The sequence below is a fragment of the Pinus tabuliformis genome, chromosome 4_1, assembly GCF_031772625.1.
Source record: "Pinus tabuliformis cultivar Carrire ecotype Pingquan chromosome 4_1, CPIR1, whole genome shotgun sequence".
NCBI classification, from domain to species: Eukaryota; Viridiplantae; Streptophyta; class Pinopsida; order Pinales; family Pinaceae; genus Pinus; species Pinus tabuliformis.
The window spans coordinates 488078953-488088159 of record NC_142303.1 but is presented as its reverse complement, the minus strand read 5'-3'; the positions used below and the strand labels follow the sequence as shown (position 1 = coordinate 488088159).

Genomic DNA, 9207 nt, shown 5'->3' with positions numbered 1-9207 from the left:
CTAAAAATTAATCCACAAGGAACAAAGGATAAGGGGGTTGTAGTTCCATTCCAGTAGAAGCTGAAAATAAGAGAAGGTTGTAGCCTTCTACAGGCGGGTTCCTACGTACTGGTATTAGTTCGAACCATTAGAAGTATTGTTAGAAATTACTCTTTATAATAAAAGAAGAAGACAAAGATGAAAACAACAGCGGTTTTTTCCCACATTGGGTTTCCACCTAAAAGTCATGGTGTTCATGTGTTTCTTGTGTGTAATGACTTATTTTTTCTTACTGCACATGATTACTATTTATTTAATATTTAATGAAGAACTGATATATTGGTTCAAGTAAAAGAGATAATGAATTAACTGAAAAAGTTAGTGAACTAGATATATGCGACTTTCTGGCATCACAGTCGTGTAACTAAATCCGAATAAGAAAAAGAAAGATTAACTAGCTTAAAATACTGATTCACCCCCCCCTCTAAGTATATTTCTAACATGTTCATGTTGGTACGTGGTTATTTTCTTATCATTGTCATGGATTTTGCCGGGATTCAATAGTCGATTTTAGCCTATCCTTTCCATTTTTGGATAGCCATGGTCTGATGGGATTGTTCTCAATTTGATCTTTGGGTTGTCACATCGTTTCATAATATGGGGTGAGGTTGTCTCAGGAAATTCCCCAAAGGCTTAGGAATCCTCTGACCAGTAACGACACAATACACAATAACACCTTAGGGTGGAGACAATAAAATTCCTCAAGGATGGTGAAGAAATTATAAACCATCCAAGCTCGGTTTAGTTTTCTAATCTCAAGACTCGTTTAGGTGAGATCATGCTATAGTGAGAGTGGAAGGGCGTTAACCTTTGAATTTCGTTGGATGTTTATGGATTGGTTTATACCATAAGATCACACATTCATTCTTTAAATATGGCAGGGGGTTGATTGACTAAAATAAAGATCTGGTTTAGCCAATATATGCTCTGGTGGAATTTGGAAGTCCTAAACCTAGTTCATAATTTCCTATGGTTAATAAAAGCTAAGTTTCTCTTGATTTTTGTAAGGGAATGTATTGGTTATTATGTGGCTCTAATTTGCCCCTACCACACCTATCAACTGTCAATAGAAATTTGACCATGTGTCATACTAAATCAGGGCCCCGATTGTGAAAAAGTCCCATACTGTTCGTTTAGCCATCTCCTCAAGATATATATAGATAAAAATGATATGCTATACTTGAACTAAAGTTATAATATTAGAATAGATTTAATACAATCATACATAGATGTTTACTTACTATATATATATATATATATATATATATATATATATATATATATATATATATAAATTATATTTGCAGATAAATTATAATACTAAGATGGATAAATAATCATACATATCAATCTACACGTATTTATGTAATTAAAGATATTTCAATTAGGAATAACTAGCATTTGCACCATATGCTGCAAAGGAAACATCGTAAGTATTTCCAATGACACTTGCATATGTGTTTGAATTTTTCACAAGTTTGCACTAGAGCAGTTTTCCAAGGCTTATGTTCAATTGTAAGATGCCTTTGAGGGACACATAATATCAAATTGGCAAAGGACCCTCCCAGTATCATAAAAGCTCATAGTGCTGCAACCATATTGGCCTTCCACTGTATGGCTGCATTTTTTTTTTATTTTGAGTTGATGATGATCATGGCTCAAACATAATGCATGCTTATGAGGCACCTACTCACATTCCCATCATCACTCTAATTCAATTTTGTATTCTAGAACAACTATAGTAATTAGAATGGAGTTTCAATGTGAGGGTATAAATGGTAAGAATGAGGATAGCAATAGGTTGGAGATGAAAGCATATGTTCTAGATATGCATCCATTTTTCCCCCAAAATAGAAACACAGAGGATAAATGTGTTGGAATTTAGGTTTGTCATTTGGATACAAATGTGTGAATATGTATAGCTTTTTTTGTTGACTTAGATAATAATAAAAAAATTGGTTGTGCCTGCGAGGGTAGTATACTACAATAGAGAAGATTATGACAAAGCCTTTGTTGAGGAAAATGAAAATGATAACAGATTTAGAAGCAAGAATTTTGTGTTCCACATATTAAATGTTTCTCAAAAATATTCTATAGTTGGTACCATGATTGTTTCTAAAAAGTCCTGAATGGGATGTAAAAAGTGGGAAATGCATTGATATTTCTATCTATACCAGTGTTTAATTCTATATATAAAGAGAGTATGTTGCATGTAGAGGGCATGTTGCATGAATAAACTATAATCCTTGATGATGTAGTGAAAGACAAAGAGGTGCAGAAAGCATCCTAAATCATGTTGATGCTAAATAGAGAAACATTATTGAAATCTCCATATTTGTGTATTATGCGCCAAATTGTAACAATTATCATATAATATTTCTAGATATATCCACAGGACCAGAGGATTTCTCTTTTGTGATTTTGATTGAAGAAAGGAAATAATAAAATAATAGCAACTCAAGTTTTTTTTGATCTGTCTCCCCATCAAAATGATTATTTGCAAGAAAATTAACATCCTCCACTTTGGAAATCTTAGTGGAGGAAGAAAATGTTCTCTTTGATACAACAGAGGAAAATGTGGATATTGAGAAATGATACACCAACTGATTAGCATTTAGAATTTCAATTAACATGCATGATTTCCCATTGATACTATCACAACAAACATACTATCAAATGAAGCTTTGTAGTCCAAACTGTTGAGCTCCTTCCCTCTAGTTATCAATGCATAGCTGGCTATGGCATAGGGTAAGAAATTGGAACAACATAAGGATCATGTCCGAGAGGAAGAATTATAGAAGTGCCAATAGCGGAAACCATAGGCCTAACAATGGGTTAACCAACAGTCTCTCCATATACACTAGGAAGCTCTTGCTGAGAAGCATGATTAGGAGATTGCCCTGCAGATCCTAAAGATTGATTTCCTTGACCAATTATAGGTCCATGTGGTGATGATACATCACTCCCATTCACACTAGGAATATCACTATTTCTATATCATCTTCTATCGCTCTTCCCTGAATTCAACTGAATAAAATACTTTTGTCCATGACTAGCCACCTGTGTGGGAGTTCGAGAATAAAAAATTCCTTGAGATGCTCCTCGAGTCAACTTTGCCAAATTTTTCCAGACCAAGCAAGAACATCTCGCATCAATAAAGATACACAAATTATCATTAAAATAATCAAAGGTAGAGTATTTGATGTCCTACTTCTACCCACACATTCCTCCATCTTGAACAAAGTCTATTTCAATAAGTTCTCATATCTCAGCATTTTTGAAACATTTCTCACTAGTCCAATACCACCCGAGACATCATTGAAAACACAAAATGGATTACAACATTTACAATTGTCTGACAACCCTATACTATATGCCTAGCTGCAAGGGAACACGGGGTTATGATCCCAGTTTTAGGTGTGGCTAGTATACATGTTTTTGCACAGTTTCCTTTTACTTCTCATTCTCAATTTGCTGAGATTGAAGACGTCAACTCTGAAGCATTCATTAAGCTCAATCACAACCAACACTCAAGCCCTCGATGTTCACTTTGAAAATTAAGATACATTAACTCTTCAAGTATATAAGGATTATTTTCCACTCACTGTTAATAAATTTAAAATGGAATTTTTAAGGTTGTTTACTGCAATAGTCTATTCACCAATTCTTTTTCGTTTTGTAGATTTTCAACTGTAGTTACCAAGTTTTTTTCCAAGAGAATTCCAAATTCTTGATTCATTTTCCAAGCCATTTCTTGCCAAACCAAGTCACCATACTTAAAAGTTCATATACACATACCTGATCTATGATCCCATTTAATTTACCTATAAAGTAAGATTTTGCTACTCTATTATATAATTAGATTTTCAATTCAATCAAATATAATGCAAAGAGTTATCTGAAATAATCCTTGTTTGCCAAAACCATGATTCTGTCCAAATATTTATATTTCCCATTTTAATATTTGAAAATACTCAGAGGAGATGAGAAATGATTATTTGAAAAAGCACATGTTTCCATAAGGAGTCATTTAAGGGAATATCTATAGTGTCGCTCACCTGAAATCATTTGATCAACTCGAGCTAATGTATGTAGGCTCTTTTAGTTCCTCAAACATAATTTAAGTGTGTTTACATTGGAAACGATTTCTTATTTTAATTATCAGTTGTCACAACCTAATTTACGTTGTATAAAATTTGTTTATTGAATTTGTAGGACAATCCTCTAGAAATTAACCAGATAGGCGAAACAAAAGCATTATCCTTCTAAAATGTTTCAAAATACTCACCATAAAGAATACCATTGCAAAAATCAAATTGTTCAATCTGATTTGTTTATTTTCATGTAGGAAATGGAATGAATTGAGATACTAAGTTCATATCCACATCGTCCCAATCAAAAATATTCTCATTAATAGCCCACCACCACATCCTCATGCAGTCATTATTTGTAGGAAAAATTCAAAACTAAATTGGGTTATAATACTCAACCCTCATTAGTCCCTAAGGGCATAAAGCAAGAGTGGCAATAAAAAAAATTGTGAAAGAGACCCAAGTGCAAGTGAATATAAGGGTTCAGTTTTAACATCATAAAAATAATGCTTTCATAAGAAAAGAAAACAATAACATCAAAAAACCCAAATGAATATAAATCTATATTTCCTTCTCACAAAGATAAGGTTAAAAAACCTGCGCGAGTATTTTTCTCCTTATAATAATAACAGGTCGACAAGAATAGAATCTAGAGGCAATTTGTAGGTTAGATCAATAAACTAATGATAAAGAATCCTGGATAGCTATACAATTTGAAGCTCTAAAAGCCCAAAAAAACACAAACCAAAATCAATATAGATTTTTCAGAGTAATTTAATATATTGATATATTAGATTAAAAAAAAGGGAACAAATTGTGGAACGGACTGAGACAAATGAATAGCATCCGTCCATAAAAATTTTGCTGAAAATAAAATTATTGGAGAGGAAAGGCATCAATGGCTTAAATTTTTACCTATGTTCTTCCTCGATCAATGGAATTCCCTTGCAACGTTCCAAGTTGGATTTGAGTTTTTTATTACATGTATCCCCATCAAAATCATTCTTTGCAAGACAATTAACATCCTCCACTTTGGCAATCTTCGTGGATGAATAAAATGATCTCTTTCATACCACATAGGAAAATATACATATTAAGAAATGGTACATCGACTAATTAGCATTTATCATATCAGTTGACATTTATCATTTCATATTCATACGATGACAACAAACATATTATCAAATCATTCTTTGCAATCCAAAGTGATCAGCTCCTTCCCTCTAATTATCTATGCATAGTTGGTTGTCACTTAGGGTAAGCAACTGGAAGAACACAAGGAGTGTTTCCAGGAGGAAGAATTATAGGAGTGACAGTAACGAAAACCATAGGCCCAATAATGAGCTGACGAACTGTAGATCCATATACACCAGGAAGCCCTCGCTGAGAAGTATGACTAAAAGATTGCCCCGCAGATATTGAAGGTTGATTTCCTTGACCACTTATAGGTTTGTCTGGTGATTATGCACCACTCCCATTCAAACTAATAATATCATGAATATTAGATCCACTTATGTCCCTGTTCATCAAATTCAATCGAATAAATTCTTTTGTGCATGACTAGCCACCTATGTGGGAGTTTGCGAAATAACAAAATTCCTTGAGATGCTCCTCTAGTCACCTTTGCCAAATTTTTCCACACCAAGCAAGAACATCCTACATCATCAAAGATACACACATTATCATTAAAATAAGCCAAGGTAGATTTTTTGATGTCTTGCTTTTTCCCAAGCATTCCTCCATCCTCAACAAAGTTGATTTCAACAAGTTCTCATCTGTTAACATTTTTTAAACATTTCTCGCTAGTCCAATATCGTTAGAGACATCAATTAAAACACAAAATGGATTACAACATTGACAACTATCTCACGACCCGATACTATATGCCTAGTAGCGGGAGAACATGGGATTATGATACCAATTTTAGGTGTGGCTAGGACACATGGTTTTGCACAATTTCCTTTTACTTCTCATTCTCTATTTATTTATATTGAAGACTTCAACTCTCAAGAATTCACTAAGCTCAACAATAACCAACTCTTTGGGAAATCAATGTTCACTTTGCAAATGGAGATACATGAAATATTCAAATAGATAAGGATTATTTTCCACTCACTATTATATTAAGTTTCATGGGAAACTTTAAGCCTAGCGCAATATTCTATTCACCAATTATTCTCGTGATAACTAATTTATAACAATTTAACCCAAACAAAATCACATTTTACAAGCTTATGGGGTTGGGCGAATGGCAAGAGATGAGGATGAGTTTATGGCAACGGGCACACTTTAAAATGGAAGGACCATCGGTGGTGAAATAGAGAAGGTATATGGATGAAAACCATAAAGCACAAGTAGCACATAAGGGACAGTTAGTTGGAAGGTTTGTTCCCAACTTGAGATTGAAAAGAGAAACTTCTCTTGATTTTATTCATTGTTTGTGGGGAGTAAGAGATGATAATTTTCCTACTCGAGGTTACTGGGCCATCTCACAACTTGTCTAAGGATAGCCAGGAATGGTTTTATACCACTCCTTGTATTCATCTTCTGGAAAGGAGGGGAAAAGTGCGTTGAAAAATTTCATTAGACAACACAAGAAAATACAAACTAGAGTAAAAGAACGTCCCACTATATCCAAGGACTTTCTTAAAGGAATTGGGTATTATGGGACCTGCAAACACTATTTGCTACTTCAAGCAATAAACATATAAATGATCCATAGGAATTGAAAATTTACACGATTTGTGAATATTTAAATGTTTCAGATCACAGTTATCACTAACGAGACTCACACGTTGAACTCACTAGTTACTGATTCATTAAGAAACTATTTTGGCCCATTTGCACTACTGTCTTCTATAGATTTTCAATTGTAGTAGCAGAGTTTTTTCCAAGAGAATGTCAAATTATTGACTCTTTTTCCTAGCCATATTTTTGCCAAGCCAAGTTACCATACTACAAGGTTCACACAAAGATACCTGATCTATGATCCCATTTAATTTTCCTATAAAGTAAGATTTTGCTACACTATTATGTAAGTAGATTTTCTATTCAATCAAATATAATGCATAGAGTTGTATGAAATAACCCTTTTTTTCCAAAACCATGATTCTTCCCAGATATTTCTATTTCCCAGTTTAATATTTGAAAATACCCACAAGAGATGAGAAATGACTACACAAAGCACATGTTTCCATAAGGAGTCATTTTAGGCAATATCTATAGTGTCTCCCCCCAGGACTCATTTGATGAACTCCAACTCATGTATGCAGGCTATTAGAGTCCCTCAAACCTACTTTAAGAGTATTTACTTTAGCAACTAATTTTTATTTTAATTATGAGATGTCACAACCTAATTCAAGTGGCCTTAAATATTTTTATTGAATTTGTAGGATGGGGACTTAAGAAATTAACTAGATAGGAGAAACATAAGCGTTATCCTTCTAAAAAGTTTCAAAATATTCAACATAAATACAACCATCAAAAAAATTGAATGGCTCAATCCGATTTGTTTATTTTCATGTAGGAAATCGAATCAATTCAAATACTAAGTTAATATCCACATCCTGGCAATAAAAAATATTCTCATTAATAACCCACCACGAGAGCCTCGTGCAGCTACTCTATGCAGGAAAAATTAAAAACTCAGTTGGGTTATAATTTATAAACAATAACTTCTCATGTGCACAACCCTCAGAAGACCCTAAGGGCATAAATTGAGAGTGGGAGTCAAATAAATTGTGAAAGAGACCTAACTACAAGTGAATATAAGGGTTCAATTTTAACATAATAAAAACAGTTTTTTCAAGAAAAAGGAAAACAATAATATTAAAAAACCCAAACAAATATATATTTGTATTTCCTTTTGACAAAGATAAAGGTAGAAAACCTGCGCCATAATGTTTTTCCTTATAATAATAACATGCCAATAAGAATAGAACCTGGAGGCAATTTGTAGGTGATATCAATAAACTAATGATAAAGAATCCTTGACAATTATAAACTTTGAATCTCTAAAGATCGCAAAAAAACCACAAACCCAAATCAATATAATGTTGTCACAGTAATTTAATATATCGATATATTAGATAAAAACGCGACAATAAACTGTCAAATGAACTGAAGCCAAGTGAATACCATTGGTCTATATAGTTACTGCATAATTATCAGAGATAAAATGCATCCATGGCTTAAATTTTTACCCGTGTTGTTCCTGGGTCGATGGAATTCCCTTCCAACATTCTTGATCAGATTTGGAGCTCCACTTCCCATTCCATTACTTTCAGATGCTAGATTCACATAAAGAGACGAATAGGCTTGCCCTTTCTCGGCACTTCCATTATCAACAACATTCTGTGCATTCACCATCAAGGACATCAAACAACAACACATTTCTTGAAACTCGGGGCTTGGAGCATAAAATGAATTTCAGCGAACCTCTTGCTCAATGAAAATATGTTCCACTAGTGACAGACTATTCTCAATCTCAGGATACTCTTTAGTTGCAATCTGGCCAAGACCAACTCCAATATCTCCTCATGAAGACTCTTCCATACATATGGCACCATTGGAATATATTCTTTGTATTGATTTTCTGGTATATATTTTTCAGTATCTTCAGTTTCCGAAGGCACTCGTTGAGAGACCGAATCGCTCACTCTTGTTATTAGATCCATGGCTTTCCCCAAACCCTTGCTTCTCAATTTTGAGGTTTTTCTTCGAAATGCTTGAATCTAACCATTTCATACACTCAGTTTCATCAGTCCACATGCTTGCAGAGATACCGGATATTCTATCATTTCCAGATTATGTCTGTAAAACAAGAGGGCCAATCATATGAATGGAAGGAAGTCTCGTCGGAAGTGCATCGACTATAGGACCATCAAGCTCATAAAATGTAATAAGAATTACAATTTTGGCTTGAAGGGTAGTTTGCGCTTCACTTTTGAGAAACTAAATCATGTAATTCGGGGAGTGTGTGAGTTGCAATGATTTGGTGAGATCTTTTACATGCAATTGGGGCATTCCAGAAATGAAGAGGATTATTTGATCGATGTACCTATTTGTGAAACAACTC

The 9207-nt window shown here is 33.8% G+C and overlaps 1 pseudogene; it reads right to left on the bottom strand.

Moving 5' to 3' along the window:
* Window positions 1–2760: 2760 nt before the first annotated feature.
* LOC149176640 (transcription factor MYBS1 pseudogene) lies at window positions 2761–8498 on the bottom strand (annotated as a pseudogene).
* Between the last annotated feature and the right edge of the window lie 709 nt (window positions 8499–9207).